The sequence below is a fragment of the Crinia signifera genome, chromosome 7 (genome assembly GCF_055691185.1).
Source record: "Crinia signifera chromosome 7, ASM5569118v1, whole genome shotgun sequence".
Lineage (NCBI taxonomy): Eukaryota > Metazoa > Chordata > Amphibia > Anura > Myobatrachidae > Crinia > Crinia signifera.
The window spans coordinates 56,189,067-56,207,530 of NC_139223.1; the positions used below are offsets into that span (position 1 = coordinate 56,189,067).

An 18,464-nucleotide genomic window follows, 5' to 3' on the forward strand; every position below is an offset into this window, starting at 1 on the left:
GAGAAGAGACGCTTTCCCCTGTCAGACAACTGCGGCAACAAAACAAGATGGCGGGTTAGAATAAAGAAGGATATGTTAAAAACAAATGAACGACAACGTTCGGTGAACATGGGAAGTGAATAGAGACCTCATATCAAAGCAGTGGTGCTTTATGTCAAGTGATGTGCCTGCTAATGTTGATGAAGATAGATGGTCATTGACGGACCACTGGCACAAAATAAAAAGGCCAGGAATGTATCAAATGAACAAGTGTCTACGCAGAAGCTTTCGTTAAAATAAATCCTTGTTTCATGATGTTTAAAGTCTTCACAAAAAACCTGGGAAGCCTTAAGAGGACTTATATATTTTTTTTTATTTTACTCCATAGAGTAATTATTACACCATGGGGGTTATTTAATTATGGCAGCACAGTCCTAGCATTAGGAACTTGCCTGCCCTAATATTGGTCAGTTGATATTCTGATCACTCTTTGTGTCATTTTGCAGCAGTGATCTTCATAGTGTTGAAATATGTGTGTGTGTGTGTGTGTGTGTGTATGAATGTGTGTGTATGTAATTGCTCTTGCTTGCCAGAAATGGATAAAAAAATAAATCAATAAAAATAATAAAGTTCACCTTCTCAAACTGGCAGAATCTGGATATGTTTTCTCACATTTGAATACCCTACAAATATGTTGGCTGAAAAATCAAATAATAGCTTATAAACATAGTGGAGGCAGCCATTTTGTGGGATGGACTATTGTTTTTGAAAAAAAATGCAACCTATCAATTCAGTAGGGACTCAGAACATATCTAAGGACAATATTCAAGAAGCGTGATCATTACACATAAACCATTGGCACATAGTGGTTAAATAGACATCATTCTGATGAATATTGGTTCTCCTCACAAATGGCCACTTCCACTGGGTGAAGGCATAAGATTCTGTTTAGAATGTAGTAAATTTCCGGTTGAACCAATTGTATCTACAGCTTTGTGCGTCTGATTAAAAAGTATTCCTTCAGTATTTATATTTCATTTGTTTATATATTAAAGAGGATCTGATAATTGCAACTCTTTACAGAATTATTTTTCAAAAAGTTATTTGTACCCTGTGTTCCAGTAGGTAACCATTTTTTTTAGAAAGTTCGCCCCTCTATTTAAAATAAGCAACTCCAACTGACACAGATGGATTCAAGCCTCACCACGCCCTTGCCACGATATTTGTGTAGCTCTCAACCATTTGTCAAAAAATTAAATATAAAAAGTTTTAAAGTATTCTTGCCCCTCATTGGATGATCCAGCTCTGCCAGAAGCAGCCAGAGGGCCATAAAGCATTTAAGGGTATAGTCGAATACCTTTCAGAGGGATTTCTCAGAGTTTTTGTATAGCCAGGCCCACTTTGTCATTCAACACATTTGCAACTACATGCATTCAACTACAGCTAAAATGCATGTTTAAAAAAGCATGTATTAATATAACTATGCCCTTACTTGATCACTTTTGGAGGTTGGTACCTAGTAAACAAAAAAAAGTTAAAAAGCAGTATCTGTGAAAGTATGGGGAGAGAATGTATGTGTATGGATTTTTGCTTTGTGAATGTCTGTATTGGTATTCTGTTAATGTCCATTTGCCTCTCTTTTGATGTGGCTTTGTTTTATTGAAAGGTGAGTAACTGCTGAGAACACATATACCTAACATTTATGAGTTTATAGTATTTCCTCAAGCAGGATGCAAGCTAATGAACTGTATCCAAATAAAGAATAAAAGGTATATCTAGTGCATATTTCAAACCTTGTTCCCATTGTGTCTGCATAATTTAAATTCTAAATAAAATATTGTATATTAATAAATCATGGGATATCTGTGCAACGTCAGAATTTGTGCCAGTTGCCTAATAATGCTAATATTTTATTTTATTTTTCTATTTTTTGCAACTTATTTTATCATACACAACATTTTCACATTTGTCAAAGTGTGAAATGGACATTTTATTCTTGTATGTGCATTGTACAGTGTCACACTAGCAAGAGAAATATTTGCTATGTGTATTTGAACAAATCCTAAATTCTTTATTTTTGGTAAAAAAACAAAACAAAAACAAATGTATGCTTATGTGTATTCAACAGAAATGTGTTCTTTTTTTGTAAAGTTGAAGTTTGTATTTTTATCTAAAATTAACATTTTTATATGAGTACGAAAAGCCTACTATGTTTTCTTGAACCAAAAAGAAAATTGCATTGTGTGGTCATATTTTTGTAGCACCATAATCATACAAATATTTAGCTATATCTGTTGCATATGTCTTTCTAGCACTTGGTTGGTAATATCCTATGTTATACTGCTGCTGTAAAGTTAACAGATATCTAATGAGATCTCCAAATAGGTCAATATAATGGTTGCAGGGAGAAGGTGGTTGCCTAGTTATCAGACCTTCTATTTCGCCATACTTTTAAATGTCATATTTTCAGCATTCATTTTGACTTATGTGTATACTTTTTCCACTCGTAGACTGACTTGGTAGCTAGCCGTTAAGAGATGCGTGTTCAATTTTTTTTGCCCCCAAAATACACATTCCTCTAGTGAATAGATAGGTTGTTCTAACATCCTACCAAATTCTGTTGTAATGAATTGGAAAAGGAATGTTGGCTGATGTCTGTAGAACACAAGTATATAGCTTAGAATTTTTTAAATATATATTCTCACCTTCTCTCTCATATCACCCATCATTTAATGATTAACTAATCTTATCATTTGGGGGGATATGTACCAAAACCTATGTTTTAAAATTGATGTTAAATTGTATGTTAAATTTGATATATTTGGTACAGTGGTTAGGTTTCCATGCCAAGAATATAATTCTAAATGCAGGACATTGCAATACACTTATGTATTAACACAATATTCAATTATTCCTATTAAGGAAATGCGGCTTTAATTAAATCAATGCTGCAAATACTACCCAGGTTAATTTGTCAATTTGCATGTGCCGTCTCGATGCAAGTTCCTACAGTGTTGTTAAGCTATACTTTGTTGTAAAGACTAGTCAGTCATAAACTAGTACTCCATAAATGAGTCATACTCTTTTCTGTGCATTGAGATGATATAATTTTCAAGTACACAGGAAGACATTTTTAAGAGTTTAAAAGGCTGCATCTTTATTCAGAATTCAAGATATTTTACGTTCTTAAGTTCAGATGAAGATCCTATGATATAAATATGTTTTGCAGCATATTTCCAGGTACATTTTATGGTTAAATAGCATAGAACATTATTTAAGTCTGAAAATGAGTGTGTAATACAGGAGCAAAAGGTGCATGAGGGGAAACCAAAGGTGGCATGAATTCAAAATGGCCTCCACATCTTTGAAGCTGAGAGCCTACAATATGTAGTTTACCATTTCATTCTGTAAACATTTATTACATGGGGGAGGAATATATTTTGGAATTGGTAAGAACATAACTTTCTATTTTTAACTACATTCCCATTAAGTATTGCCATGTTTTAGGATTTCCTAATAGAAAATGCTGCCATGATAATAATATTTCTTTGTGTTTTTATCATTTTAATTATTTCAGACTGCACCTTGTAATCATTTATTCACCAAGGTGCATTTAGCGCCAAAACTGGAAAAAACATGTATTCAGATGTGTTTGATCCTTTGCAATTAAGTGTACAAGTCATAATGTAATGCACATGAATGTCTGTGTCTGCGTAAACAGAAAAAAATGAAACCCTGTATAAAAGTGTAATTTATATATTTATGTTTTGGTGGGATGCCAATAATAATGCTCATTTTGTTTTATTGCCTAAAAATATCTAATGAAACAAAGGCTTTGTATATCCATTAAAATGATGTAGATGGAATGTATGGTTGTAGCATTTTGGACACCTCTTATGCGAAAGTCCTATCTCTGAATAATGTGCATTCTATGATATTGCACAGGTTTTAAACAGCGAAAATAAAATATCCTATAAGTGACTTTGTTACTGGCTCGTGTACATAAAGTTACATTAAATCATATACTTAGAAGTGTATTCTTCTAAATGCCTTTCTTCTGTAATTAAAATAATGCATTTGCGTCTAAATATGTTATAATTTTCATAATTTTATTTATTTTATTTTTTCATTTATTTGAAGATTATGAAGCAATTTGGTCTGTAAAAGGAGCAAATAAATAGGAAACTTTTTTTTATTTAAATGTAACTGTCTATAATTATTTAGTTTTATTTCCCTGCTCCTGACATTTTAATTTATTTTTATGTGTTTTTTATGTTTTTTTGTATCTTTTTATTTATTTTAATAATATTATGATTTTATGTTTTGATTTCTTCTGCGCTTTAATGGCATTTTCAAGCATGTCTTAATGGTAACAGAGTTTATTGTTTTGCTTTGCCATGAACACAACACAAATCTGGTTTGTAGATACACACTTATAAAATGCACAGAACGCAGTAGAGTGGTGTCATGCAGTGCACAGGTATTAAACTGATTACAATAATGTGAAGACTTGCTTAAAATATTACGAATTGACAAAAGGGGTCAAAGTTCAATTTTAATCTATTTCAGATAGATTAAATTTGATCAAAATTGATGTCGATCTCCAGCGCATAGTCACTAACATTGATTTTTCAATGTTAGTAAATGTGTGTTTTAACCAGGGAAACAACTCTTTAAAGATCATTTTTAATAATTATGAAAATTTAATTCGGAAATCCATGTCAATTTAGTAAAATTGACCATTTGTAATTATATCTCAAGATCTCTTAAGTAGTGTGTGTAAAATCCAGCGCATCAAAGCGATCTGAAAGCGGGCAACCCCACCACATAACTAATGTTAGTACGGACTCCTTAAATATTTTACTAACTTTAAGTTGTAGATGATAAAGAACAAATGATTGCTGTATAGCATGAAGGGCAGGCCTAGAAGGCTATCTATATAGAACATTGCAACAGTCCAAATTTATAATTATTGTTTTTGTTATAGACCCATTTATAAACTAAAGTTTTTTTGGATAGAAATTTTTCTTAGCTATGATAGACATTCCTGAGGGTCTATTTATGCCTACTGCTCATAGGAGGTAACTCTAGTGGCCAGCCCAATCCCGAATACATTGTCCGTTATTATACTCATTTATTTATTTACAGTTTCTTATATAGCGCAGAGGATTTAATTGCGTTTTACAATTGTAGAAAATGATCTAACAAACGGAAACAGACAGACTTGGAGGTAAAAGGGCCTACAATCTAAAGACTAATGCCTCCTTAGTAATAAGCAAGCCTTTCTGTGCATGATGTCATTAGCAATTTGGTAATAGGTCCTTGCTTGTAACACAGAGCTAGACTACTTTCCAGGTCGTGTAAGGGCAGCTTCTACTCCTCCTGAAAATTGCTGGTTTAATTGGCAAAAACGTTTCAACTATGCATGTTACAGGAGTCATCATATGGATTTAATATGTCTTCAAATGAAAGGTCTATGGAAGGTTGAAGTGTAGACTTTTGCTCGAGTGAGAAATCCAGTAGTGTTTCAGACAGAGCCAAACAAGCCATAGCTTAGGGATTTGCTCTGTCTGCATGAGCCAAGAATGAGTCAAATCCACGGAGAAGATTAAGTTATTTCCATTCCCTTTGGAAGCCCTATTAGAGATCTTATGACTGAAAAAAAAAATGCTTGTTTTTCTTGGCTTTGGTACAGAAATGTGACAAGGAGGCATGACGATGGGGCATCTTTCGGGAGCATAGCGTTCTGTAAGAAATCTTACGTTCTTTCTCAAAGCTTACAAGAAAAATTAGATTTTCTGCTATATTTAGCCCCAGGATATTACAAAAAAATGAAGAAAAAAAACCTATATATATATATATATATATATATATATATATATATATATATATATATATATATATATATATATATATATATACACACACAATTATATTAGTTAAGCACTTTGCAATACACAAAGTTGTAGGTCTCTCCAGCTTTGATGGGATTAAATGAAGCATTAAGTGGCTATATGCACAACACCGCCTCATTTGTGGTAGGTGTTCGGAAATATAACTGATGCAAAATGAGAATTTGGTGCCGACAGCTGGGTGATCAAAGAGAGGAAATATTTCATAAATATCCTGGCTTGTGACAAGGTCACCAGTGAATACTATTCACATCTGGTGTAAATTTAATTTTGCAGCACAAATGATTAGCTGCCTTCTGCAGACTGGTTACCGGCACAATGCATTGCTCAGTGAGACAGAATAGATGTCTCTGTTGACCGGCCATGATTCTTGCATGTAAAACATATCTGTTGATGCTGTCTTTTTCCCAGAAAATCGTGCTTTCGGGAGGTCATGCTTGAATACCTTCATAATTTCTAAATGGTTTAGAAAATGTAATCTTCAAATAAAACATCTGTGTGATATCCAGGGTCACCTGTTTTTTGGCTAAAAATCACTCATGGTTGCCAAGCATGAAAAGAGGGCATTTTCCCATGGGAGTTTAGCTGGGATAATTTGGGTCAGGACAGGTTTATCTCCAAATTCCATTCTGGCGGCACACTTAAGGTCCTTCGCTCTAACCCTGGACACATTGTACGTCTTTTTGCAGTTCTGAAAGATGAACAATATCCAATTCTAAATCTTACTAAATCCTCTGAAATACAGTCATTGCATTTCAACAAGGAATTTCCTGTATAGAAATCCTGTTATAGGTTCTAGCTAAAATGGAAAAATACTTTAACTACACGGTACTGTAAATTACAAATTAGGTTTCACTTAGTTTTTTTTTTTATATGTGTTTAGAGATCATCTTCTCCCCTAATTAAAGAACTTTCTCGGGGTAAATAACTCCCCACCAATACGTTTATCGGAAAGCAGTTTATAAAAATCTTTTGTAATATAAACTATATAATTAAGCATTTATTTTCTTCTAACCCCTTACATAGTTTTCCACATATTTAGTGTTCTGCTCTGGCGAAACCAGAGCACTAAGTGGGAGTAGCATAACAGAGCGGTAATTGCAGTAATTGAAGTTAAAGTACGTTTCTATTTAGAGAAAACATTAAACATCCCATACAGTATTTGTCTTAAATGTCAGCTTTTATTGAGAGAATGGGGCAAATTTCATTAGTAGGTTTTCAGCTATTGGCTAATATACTGTTGACTTCGGCTGTGAATTTCTTATCCAAACCACATGATTTAGAATCCTGCAGTATGGCAGGTGAAGGGCGTCTTAAGTGTAGCGGTATGACAACCATTCCACCTAAAGAGGTGTAGGCCAATCCGCATAGGTTTCACATCTGGTTCTACCCTGCTGCTTGTCTAATGGACCATGAAGACTGCAATATTAAAAGAAAGAACAACCCAGCTTGCTCAAACATAGGGCATGGTCCTCTAAGGAGAGCTGAGAGATAGGTGATCCTGGAACTTTTTGGTGTTTGGTACAAACACTGTCAGCTTGCAATCTCTCCAAGGGCTACATGCATGCAACAGAAATACTCCATTGCATTTTTTTTTCATTTAAAAGGACATTAGGGAAGTGGGGTGACTGCAGTGATGAGCAAGGGCTCTTCATGCATTGCATGCACCAGATGAGGGAAAGTGGTGGTATTGGGAAATATTTGTGGTGGCTTGTAGATGTGCCTGGGCCTTGTGGCAAACACCTTGTTTACCTCTCCTCTAAATTAGGGGGGGAAGTCTTTAAAACCTACTGTAGCACTGTAAGTATCAGAATGCAGGAACATTGCTTCCACAAAAATACCCTTAGAACCTTGAAGATGTCCAAATCAACTATACACCCATTATGGTCGGTAATAAGACAGCAGCTGTGTATAAATACTGAAGGTATTCACTGGGTCAAAGTACTTACCCTATTTTCTATTTTTAGTATTTTTAATTATTATAGCACATTCCCCCCAAATTTGTAGGAATCTGTCAGAAATGAATAATTGTCTGAAGACTAGGGCAGAGTATGGAAGCTACTATACATCTTTTAAAAACTAGTAACTTTTAAGTGGGTGCTGCCACCTTTTTGTTTTCATAGCTTAACATTGTGTTTAGCTATTATATGGAACCAAGGTGTCTGGGACAGGAGGTAGTTGGTATCTTAATGGTGAAAATTTTGAGGGTCTGAAGATTGGTGTTTGAATCCTGACACCGATCAGAATCCCGAAACTGTAGTCCCGACCGTCAGTATCTCAATATATGTATACATTGGAGGGTTAGGTTTTGGGAGGGGGAGGTTAGGGTTAGGCTGCAGGAAGGAAGTGTTAAGGCAATGCTGTTGGTAGCTAGAGTTAGGGGGAGGAGAAGGATTGGCATGCTATCAGGATTCTGGAATTGGTTTTCTGACCACCGGCTTCCTCACTGGTGGGATCCCGTACCCAACCCGTTGAGACACCTTAAACCAAGGCCATTCAAAAGAAATGTAGAAACTAATCTGTTCTCCAATCATAATCCAGCATCCTTATGATGTGATATAGGTGGGGATAATTACCTATCCAATGCTCTGAAGGGGGAGGTAAGATGAGTATAAAAAGGTCTGCTCTCTATAAATCAAGGCTAAGCCATTATTTGGATTATAATATGTTGCCATGGAATGGTTTGGCCTGACACATAACAAAAATGGAAGTCTCAGCCCTTTTTCCAAAATGTTTTGTTTTTCAACCCTCAAATTGTTTCTGCCTTTGTGAAAATCCCTGAATACACGCCTGCCAATCCCGACTACTATTAATGGCTTTATTCTTTTCTAAAGTCAAATCTGCCTAACTATATGCTTGGATAATGGATATTATTGTTGGTGATTCATACATAATAGCCTATAATATTATGTTATGGAAATCAAGCATCCAATGTGCAAATGTGGTTTTATTCCTGGCCAAACCTCCAAAATGCTTTTATGGGTACTGGACAGAAGTCTGCATTGTAATAGGCAGGGTTAAGGAGCTGCTGAAAAGCATTATCATCTCCGTATTGGCGTGGGCTGTCCTCCGGTCTACAGCTGTTACTGTTCTGTACTTTAGGATCAAGGGAGTTGTAATTGAGCTAAATCAGGAAATCCATAGCATACTTTCCTGTAACGCCAGGGATATTCTTGAAGAAATGGAGAGTTATTTATGTCAGACTGGCTCCTTGCAACACTTATGACCATTAAACTAACAATAGAGATCTTTAAATAAAGGTTCTGCATTCACCAGGGCCAATAGGAGCGAGTTCCAGCTTTGGTACAGTAACTCATTATGCAAATGCACAGGCAATCTGGGGAGGAGTGACCACACAGTCACCTTTCAGTCAACTAATGGGGTGTTGGGAGGACGAGGGAACTGGGTAAGTGTCCCTTTTCTCCATCTCATCTAAAATAGATCACTGTGTTTCATTGGGCCTAGAACATCTTTTGTACGTTTGGCATTTAGAAATGCATATACCAGTTTACTGAGGGTTGGCACATTTGGTCCGACTTGTGGAAAATTAGGAGATATGTTCCCAAACAACATGGGGTTTAAGGTAGGGTACACACCATCATGATCGTGAGCACATCGTGTGATTACCATACGATGGTCACACAATCTGCATACAATCCGATCACGATCTGTACCCAGTTAAAGGGATCATTTTCAAATCCTGACTGCAGCAGGTAAGATCTGCAAAACGACCAATGACCAGCGGGGATGCGCATCGGAATCAGATCTAGAACATGCAAAAACATGCCCAATTTACATACAATTGGTCAAAATTGGGGGACTTGAGGCCAAATCTTGGGATATCCCAAGTGGGAGCGCGTTATCTGACTTTTTTCATTCTAGCATTTATTGGAGTAGTTGGTGACTATTCTATAGATGGAGCTGCACCCTTTGTTTGGAGTGTGGGTGGCCACACTTGTTTTGATTGTATCCTTAACTCAGGGGTGGCAGCGATACACTAATGCTGTAATGCAGCAGGAGATATCTAGCATTCAATTGTGCAGCATTGGATTCCTAGCGATGCCAAACAACTGCAGTATGGATCTGGAGCATGCACAAAGTACCTAACATTGGTACGGGTGTGGTATAGGGTTCTGACAGTCGGAATCCCGACAGTCATTAGCCCGACGTCGGGATCCCGACAGCCCGGACTCAGACAGCATGGTAAGTGCAACAAAGCCCCTTGTGGGCATGGTGGCTCGCTACGCTCGCCACCTATTTTATTCTTCCTCTATGGGGGTCGTGGACCCCCACGAGGAAAAATAGCGGGTGGCCGTCGGGCACCCATCTGTCGGCGTTTTGACAGTCGGGATCCCGAAGTCTGGTAAATGACTGTCAGGATCCCGACTGTCGGAACTGCGTCCGACATCCGTTGGTACAGTACCTGTGTTGGATCTAAATTAGGCCCTTGGTGTGGCATTGGCAGCTTGCGGCAATTCAATAGTTTTGAGGGGAAAACTATATATAGTGTGTGTATGTGTGTGTTTGTATATATAATATAATATTATTATATAATAAATAGGAGCGCTCCATAATGCAGATATCAAAAGGCAAGTTTCTATTTTAAAAAAGCAGGAACAAGTACATGGTAACGTATCAGAACAAACGTGTTAAACAGCATAAAATCTCTGTGTCCCACAGTGTTGGAGTGGTTACACGTTCTCTTTCACAATCAGACGATGCCAGGCCATGCCCTACGCTTTTCATCACTACAGACTTCGCCAGATGGCTGGCCTGGTGTCGGACAGGTACCTCTATATAGCCCACCTCAGCTAATTCATTAATATACAGCTGTGCGTATAGCAAGTTTCTACATAGGATTCCATTATAAAGCAGGGCAATTAGACATGAGACTAGAAAGTAGTAATGTTACAATATAAAGAAATCAATAAACATAATGAAACTTAAACATATTGGGATGACTATATATATATATATATATATATATATATATATATATATATATATATATATATATATATATATATATATATATATATATATATATATAAAATTATAGCTGTGCTCATAAGTTTACATACCCTAGCAGATTTTGGGATTTCTGGCCATTTGTCAGAGAATATGAATGATGGCTCACAAACTTTTCTTTCACTCATGGTTAGTGGTTGGGTGAATCAATTTCTTGACAGCAACTGTGTTTACTTTTTTTAAATCATAATGACTACAGAAACTACCCAAATGACCCTGATCCAAAGTTTACATACCCTGGAGATTTTGGCCTGATAACATGCACACAAGTTGACACAAACTAATTTGAATGGCTACTAAAGGTAACCATCCTTACCTGGGATTTGTTTGTTTGCTTGCAATGTGTGTGTGTGTGTGTGTATAAAAGGTCAGTGAGTTTCTGGTCCCTGAAAGACCCTTGCATTTTTCAGCCAGTGCTGCACTGACGTGTCTGGATTCTGAGTCATGGGGAAAGCTAAAGAATTGTTAAAGGATCTGCGGGAAAGGACATTGAACTATATAAAACAGGGAAGGGATATAAAAAGATATCCAAGCAATTGAGAATGCCAATAAGCAGTGTTCAAACTCTAATAAAGTGGAAAATGAGGGATTCTGTGGAAACCAAATCACGGTCAGGTAGACCAACAAAAATTTCAGCCACAACTGCCAGGAAAATTGTTCGGGATGCAAAGCAAAATCCACAAATTACTTCAGCTGAAATACAGGACAATAAGGAAGCATTTGAAGAAAAATGGGCTGCATGGTTGAGTCCCCAGAAGAAAGCCATTACTATGCAAATGCTACAAAGCATCCCGCTTACAATACTCCAAACAGCACAGAGACAAGCTTCAAAACTTCTGGAACAAAGTCATTTGGAGTGATGAGACCAAAATTGAACTTTTTGGCCACAACCATAAAAAATACATTTGGAGAGGAGTCAACAAGGCCTATGATGAAAGGTACACCATTCCTACTGTGAAACACTGATCGTTGATGTTTTGGGGATGTGTGAGCTACAAAGGCACTGAAAACTTGGTCAAAATTGATGGCAAGATGAATGCAGCATGTTATCAGAAACTACTGGAGAAAAATTTGCACTCATCAGCCCGGAAGCTGCGCATGGGACGTACTTGGACATTTCAACATGACAACGATCCAAAACACAAGGCTAAGTTGACCTGTCATTGACTACAGCAGAATAAAGTGAAGGTTCTGGAGTGGCCATCTCAGTCTCCTGACCTCAATATCATTGAGCCACTCTGGGGAGATCTCAAACGTGCAGTTCATGCAAGACAGCCCAAGAAATTACAGGAACTGGAGGCTTTGGTACTTGTGTAGTTTCACTCGCTCGCTGGCTACGCTCGCCACGCTATTTAAAATCAACTCCATGCCAACATGGATAGTGGAGGTATGAACTATCCATGTTGGCATGGAGTTAAGTTACTTTTTTGGACATATTTTGTGGCGAGCGTACACCCGGAACACCTGGCGCCGTGAAACTACACAAGTACCGAGGCTTTTTGCCAAGAAGAATGGGCAGCTTTACCATCTGAGAAAATAAAGAGCCTCATCCACAACTACCAAAATATACTTCAACCTGTCATTGATGATAAAGGAGGCAATACACGGTATTAAAAGCTGGGGTATGTAAACTTTTGATCAGGGTAATTTGGGTAGTTTCTGTTGTCATTATGATTTAAAAAGAGTAAACACAGTTGTTTGACAATAAATGGCTTCACCCAACCACTAACCATGAGTGAAAGAAAAGTTTGTGAGTTATCATTCATATTCTCTCACAAATGGCCAGAAAAATCACAAATTCTGCTAGGGTATGTAAACTTATGAGCACAACTGTACATTACAATAATTTCAATTATGATGGATCCAAATAAATTATATAAAATACATTGTATAAAAAAATTGTTAAAAAAAGTAATACACAGGATACAAATACAAACGGTTGCATATAAAATTCTTAACTGAGGACTAGAATGAAAATACATGAATATTAACCATATTTGGAGAGTAAATGTGTGTTGACCACATAATGAATAAATAAATATATTGTGCTATCCCATAGATGACTGGAACTTTTATTGAATAAACTTTTTACACCTTTGATAAATGGGTACTTGTTTCCTAGCACGGCGCCCACTACGGCATTTGCGTAGTGGGCTATTCAGGGTAGTGAAATCGCATCGCATGCCATTATTGTATGGCATGCCATGCAATGCAGTGCGATGTGATGCGATTTTCCTATGTAATGTATTCACTGCTCTCAGTGAATACATTACAAAAATCGGGTCCAATAAAAAATCGCATCGCATGCCATTGTATGGCATGCGATGCGATCAGATATCGGTTCTGATGTGACATATAATAATGGCATTTAATGTGCTATACAATTAAATGACATATACAGGGTCTAATCTTTGCAGGGGATGGCGGAAGATTCGCCATCCGCCATCCCCCGCAAGGGGACGCGTGCGCACAAGATGCGCGCACGTCGCCTTACAACGGGGCTCCCCTTGGGTCCCTGCTGCCTTGCCGCCCCCCCTAACCCTGTCCGTCTCCCTGAAGCGGAGACGGACAGGGTTCCCGTCCCCCTGCCGACGGGAAACTGAGACGCGCGTGCGTCTCAGTCAGATGGAGCGCCTCTCTGCCGGCGATCGCCAGCGGGCAGATTCTGGCTTTGGCGGGGCAAGAGCGAGAGGCGCTCCATCTGTAATGTTATTTATTTAGGTCCCCCCGCTATCCACGTCATCTCTCGTAATACATGTAACATAATACGCGTGCGCTCGCCACGCTTCGGACTCGGTGGCTCGCTGCGCTCGCCACACTATATACATTAAACTCCACGCCGACGTGGATAGTGGAGGTATGAAAAGGTCGGACAGACGCGTTCCGCTGCGCTCGCCATGCTTCGGGATGACGTGGATACTGGGGGGGGGCGTAAATAAATAAACATTATATGTCATTTAACGGTATAGTACATTAAATGTCATTATAAGAGGTTAAATCGCCTCTCATCGCATGCCATACAATAATGGCATGCAATGCGATTTCACTAAGTTTGCATATGTAGTAAAAATCGGGCGCCGTGCTAGGAAACAAGTACCGATAAATGCACATTGGAGCACTCCTATCTATTATATAAATATATATATAGATATAATGATGAAATTACTGAAGTTGTATTGAAACTTTTGCTTTTAAAGCTGTTGAGGCCAACTGAGAGGCTGTGCCAGATTCCCATCATTCTTTTTCTCTTTCTTGTCTGCTAACTTAGACTAAGTATAAGTATTGCTCTTGCTTGTTTGTTGCTTGTATAATAAAGTTTAATTTACAATAATTCAATTGGTTTACCCTTTTTCATTTGGTCAGAAGAATGATAACCCATACAATAGTCATCTTTCAAAGTAGGCACGTTCTTGTCCTGCTTTAATTGGTGTAAGGTAGACAGTTTTAATATATAAATGTGTAAAAAAAACTGATACATCTGCAAATTAGTTTTATTTGCATTATAGATTTAGCAATCATTTGAAGGAATATATATATATATATATATATATATATATATATATTTTTGGTGGTACTAGCGCTGACTTTTCCTGTTAAGAGTCTCCAAACAGTTCTGAACCACAATTCCGTGTTCACTCTTAATTGCACACTCCCTTAAATCTCGGGCGGCAGCTCCTCTCCTGTTGGTTTCTGTTCTGGAAAACCTTTTTAACAATCTAAAAATATAAAAGGTGAGAAGAGCGCCTCCTAGTGCAGTATTCCAAGTATATTGGTTCTCCCTCCACCACAAATGGACAAAACGGCACCCCACACTTATGTTAGTACCGTTGACAGTGGTATCCCACCACTGTTTAGTGAGCTTAATATATTTAGTGATGCTCCCAGGTAAAAATACTCCTCGTCAGATTTCTCCCCAATCAATCCTCATCAGCAGTATATGTAGGAGCATAGGAAAAAGATAGAGGACAGAATAGTGTAATATTGCAAACAGTTTTATTGTCACCGCAAAAATGAAAGATATCATGCGTACAATGTAAAAGAATAAATGGCGCTTATCTGATGCAGTCTCCACGGCAGCTCAGTCAGACATCCAAAATGCTTTAAAATGGTCCCTCAACGCGTTTCGTCCGTGCTAGGTAGCTTGGACTTCATCAGGAGTGTGATTATAAGGGGCTCCCTAACCCCCTTATATAGTACTATCTATTACCAGTGATTCCCGCTACCCACGGGTCTCACTTCCGGTTTCCGGCTTGTTGGAATGCAAAAAGTCACTTCTGGGAGTTCGTGACACGCACAAAACTCCAGATAATTCTAGGCATACTTTTGCGGAATATAGGAGGGCCTCAGTGTATGTGATCCGGATCCAGCATACTGCGGCTCCATTCGTGTCACTAGTATTATACTTTTCAATCTTAAACAAGTTTAAACATATTTTCCAGAATAATATAGTACAGTGGTTTCCAAACTTTTTTGAATCACGGCGCCTTAGAGCATCAAAAAATTTTTTATGGCACCCCTAGGGCAAATGTTTTTTATTGAGAATTTCAGGAAAAATTCAGTACATTGTGATTATATGTCACAGTTATGTGCAGGGCCGGTGCAAGCCCTGTAAGCGCCCCAGGCGAGCAGGCCCGCCGCCCGCCCCGCCTCACACGCTCCGACCCCCCACCCCCCCGCCTCCGTGCGCTGACTACCGCGCTCCAGGGGGGGAAGCAGCAGGTTGCTGCTGTTCAGCACGCAGGGAGGGCACCGGGCGCTGACTACCGCGCTCCAGGGGGGGGGAAGCAGCAGGTTGCTGCTGTTCAACAAGGGGGGAGGGCAGCGGGCACCAGGCGCTGACTACCGCGCTCCAGGGGGGGGGGGGAGCAGCAGGTTATTGCTGTGCAGCACGCAGGGAGGGCAGCGGGCGCCGGGAGCTAACTACCGCGCTCCAGGGGGGGGAAGCAGCAGGTTGCTGCTGTTCAGCATGGGGGGGAGGGCAGTGCCGGGCACTGACTGCGGGTAGGCTCGTCAGGGGTGGGGACGGGGGTGGTTGTACTTACCTGCTCCTTGCTACATTGAATTGGCTGGGTGTCCCGTACTGCTGCAGCTTGCCAGGTTTCTTCCGACTTCCTGGTCTCCTGGGCGGCTCACTACCGCCCTCCAGTGGCCGGCGCCCTAGGCAAATGCCTAAAGCTGCCTAGTGGTGGCGCCGGCCCTGGTTATGTGGTGAGGCACAAAATTTTCTTCTGTTTGTCCTCATATGTTATGATTGGCAGCCACAGGCACTGGTTTTGCCTGTTACGTTTCCCATTAATAATATGAATTGATCCTAGTCCACCAACCCAAGGCACCCCTGCAAGTGTCCTGAGGCACCCCAGGGTGCCTAGGCACACAGTTTGGGAAACACTGATATAGCATATGGTGTAACAAAACCGCATTTCTAAACTAATGAGGCAAATTTCTAATTGTATTATGTACAGTAACTGTATTTCTGTGGGGGTTTTTTTTTTAGAAAAGGATTTCAGATAGTACTGACTTATAATTGTTTTTCAACTTTATGTACAAAGGTACATTTACAGTGGCACGCTGACAAATGACACATCCTGTTTATTCAAGCAAGCTAACACCTACTGAGACTCACCAGAAACTATTACCTTTGCTACATTTCTAATTTTATAACCATAAACTGCACATTGTTTCATGATTTGTCTGCCTGTTGAACACAGAGTATCCAATACCAGCACACATATATTACATACAGTAAAACATGTTTGTTATGTGCTAAGCAGTTCCACCCTGCACTATATGGCTAGAAACAGATGCTTATGCCTAAAGGTGGCGATACACTACTGCGATGTCTTGCAGCAGTGTATCGCCAGGAGGGCAGTCTGAGACGGAGGTCAGATCGGCATGCAGGTCCGACCTCTGACTCCGTTCCGATGTGCACATGACCACACATCGGACCCAATGGTACAGTATGTCAAACATCCGATTTGGGCCGATTTCTAGTCCCAATCCGCCGAAACTGGGTAAAATCAATAACTTGTTCCGCTTGACACCTTTACTGAGCATGTGAAATCAGCGGGAGAATGGCCGCTGCTCCAATTTCCCAGTGTTTTCTCTCTACAGTGCCAGCAGCCGGGTTCTAGAGGGGTAAGCTGAGGGATTTTGCTACTACGACTCTGTGTTCATACAGAACAGGTACTGAAAATTAATTGTGCGTTCTTGGGCAATGATTGTCCAGTGGATATTCAGTAGTGAAAGTAGCGCTCCTTAAAAAAAACAATCTCACTGTGTTTCCAGGGTCCAGGCAGCACTAGATCAGCCACTGCCCAGACCTACCCCCGGCAATCCGGCTGTGTGCGGCATGACATTAGCAAGGTTACTCTGCACACAGCCGGGGGTAAGGAGGCAGCGCTGATCTCAGTGGTGCTGTCCAGAAGAAGGGAGCGCAGGCAGTGGCACTCCCAAGGATTTTCTGGGTTTGCCAGACTGGGCACTGGTGCATAGCCCAAAAAATTCTTGGGAGTACCAGTGATAGCAGCAGTGTGCAACTAATCAGCCCCTTGAATGAAACAGGAGCACACATATAGGACCTTATTTAGAGTTAGGAACAAATTTGCACACTGACAAAACCATGTTGCATTGAAGCGGAGAAGGTAGAGCAAGAGTCAGACGTACTGTACACAAAAGTGCGGTAGTCCATGTTTTGTGAGACACATGCTACAGATTATACTTGCAGTTTCTGACGTACTTATGTCTGACTCAAGGGTTATAAAAACAATATGAACTACCAATATACACTATATAGTCCATATTGATAGAAAACATAGTACATATCACACTATGTATACCTCTTGCAATGCTGATGAGCGCCACCATGTGGTTGGTATTGTGGGGAAAAAAAAGGCTGTTTAGGCAGCTCAATTTTGACTATAAAGTGTACGAAATATTTCATATAGTATTTCAGAACTACATGCAAAAACACAGTATTTACCATGCAAGCAAAAAATAGTTAAAAGAAATGTATTTGCAAACGTTGAATTGTAAAATAGTTTAATCAGGGACAAATGTGCTCTTTTTATTTTTGCTAAATGTTGCCTTTAGATTATTGCTTGAGAATTACTTCATCAGAATGGAGGCGACAAGTTCATATTACATACATGTCATTGCCAGGGGAGTAACCAGCACTCTGTGGGCCCCACAGCAACATTTTGAAAGGGGCCCCTCCACACAAAATTGTCACTGGAGAGTTAGGTAGAGACAGTGAGTGAGAGAGGGTGTTAGTAAGAGACAGTGAGTGAGAGAGGGTGTTAGTGAGAGACAGTGAGTGAGGGGTGTGAGGGAGAGACAGGGAGTGAGAGAGGGTGTTAGTGAGAGACAGTGAATGAGGGGTGTGAGGGAGAGACAGGGAGTGAGAGAGGGTATTAGGAAGATACAGGGAGCGAGAGAGGGTGTTAGGAAGATACAGGGAACAAGAGAGGGTGTGAGGGAGAGACAGGAGAGAGGGTGGAGGTGAGATGAAAGAGACAGGGGGCCAGATTCTCTAAGCTTCAAAAGTGA

General features: G+C 39.4%; 1 protein-coding gene across 2 annotated transcripts in view; it reads left to right on the forward strand.

The window, feature by feature from the left end:
• Window positions 1–3,960, forward strand: part of PDGFA (platelet derived growth factor subunit A) — a 52,124-nt gene extending 48,164 nt beyond the window's left edge. For both annotated transcript variants that reach the window (XM_083153153.1, XM_083153154.1), the window contains one exon: window positions 1–3,960. This exon is cut by the window's left edge and continues 275 nt beyond it. The gene's annotated coding sequence lies outside the window, so the exon portion shown is untranslated.
• The last annotated feature ends 14,504 nt before the right edge of the window (window positions 3,961–18,464 follow it).